The sequence below is a fragment of the Etheostoma spectabile genome, chromosome 7 (assembly GCF_008692095.1).
Source record: "Etheostoma spectabile isolate EspeVRDwgs_2016 chromosome 7, UIUC_Espe_1.0, whole genome shotgun sequence".
In the NCBI taxonomy this organism is placed as follows: domain Eukaryota; kingdom Metazoa; phylum Chordata; class Actinopteri; order Perciformes; family Percidae; genus Etheostoma; species Etheostoma spectabile.
The window spans coordinates 14568966-14569744 of record NC_045739.1 but is presented as its reverse complement, the minus strand read 5'-3'; the positions used below and the strand labels follow the sequence as shown (position 1 = coordinate 14569744).

Below are 779 nucleotides of genomic sequence, written 5' to 3'. Positions count from 1 at the left end.
ACACACACACACACACACACACACACACACACAACCAAACACAAGTGATTAGTTTGATGATCATACATATACATAATAGATGACATTAAGGAAAATGCTAAATATTATGACAGTTATTATACACATTATTTAGATTTTAACATTATATTTAAAAAGTCAAGTTAAAAGTGGTGAGTGGTTAAAACTTTGTAAAACTGGGCTGAACATATTTTGTCAAACAGGATAATGTTCATAGAATTTGTATAGAAGATAAACTGACTGAAGACACGCATTGTTACATTTCGTCAGAATGACTTTTATATATTGTGTTGTGTTGTGTTCTTGATGTTTATCTTTACACAAGCCTTCTTCTGAAAAGTAAAAAGGGGGATACCGCAGTAACATACTGTATCACAGGTAACTGAGGAAAAGCACTTTTCTTTGCTTATTTGCAGACACTTCAATTTAGTGTGTTGTGTTTTTTGTGTTTTGTGTGTTTTTTGTTTGCCTACATGAGATAGCAACAGTGGAGAGATGTTAGGAAACGAGGGAGAGAGACACAACAAAGGTCCTTGGCTAGATTTAAACTGGCAATGTTGCGGTTCAGAGTTGACATCTTAACCAACTGGGGAAGCCCATAAGCCCATTATCTGTTTTTTTTTCATCCTGGAACATTAAAATGATAAAAGAGGATGTGACACTTTTCTTGAAAAACTGAACCAAACTACAATGGTCACTCTATATTTTGACATGTGTGACTTGTGTACAGTATGTGTGGTCAAACTTGCATTTATAGGTCT

General features: G+C 34.4%; 1 protein-coding gene across 10 annotated transcripts in view; it reads right to left on the bottom strand.

Moving 5' to 3' along the window:
* Positions 1-779, bottom strand: part of prdm16 (PR domain containing 16) — a 179022-nt gene that overhangs the window by 6706 nt on the left and 171537 nt on the right. The gene's annotated exons all lie outside the window — the stretch shown is intronic.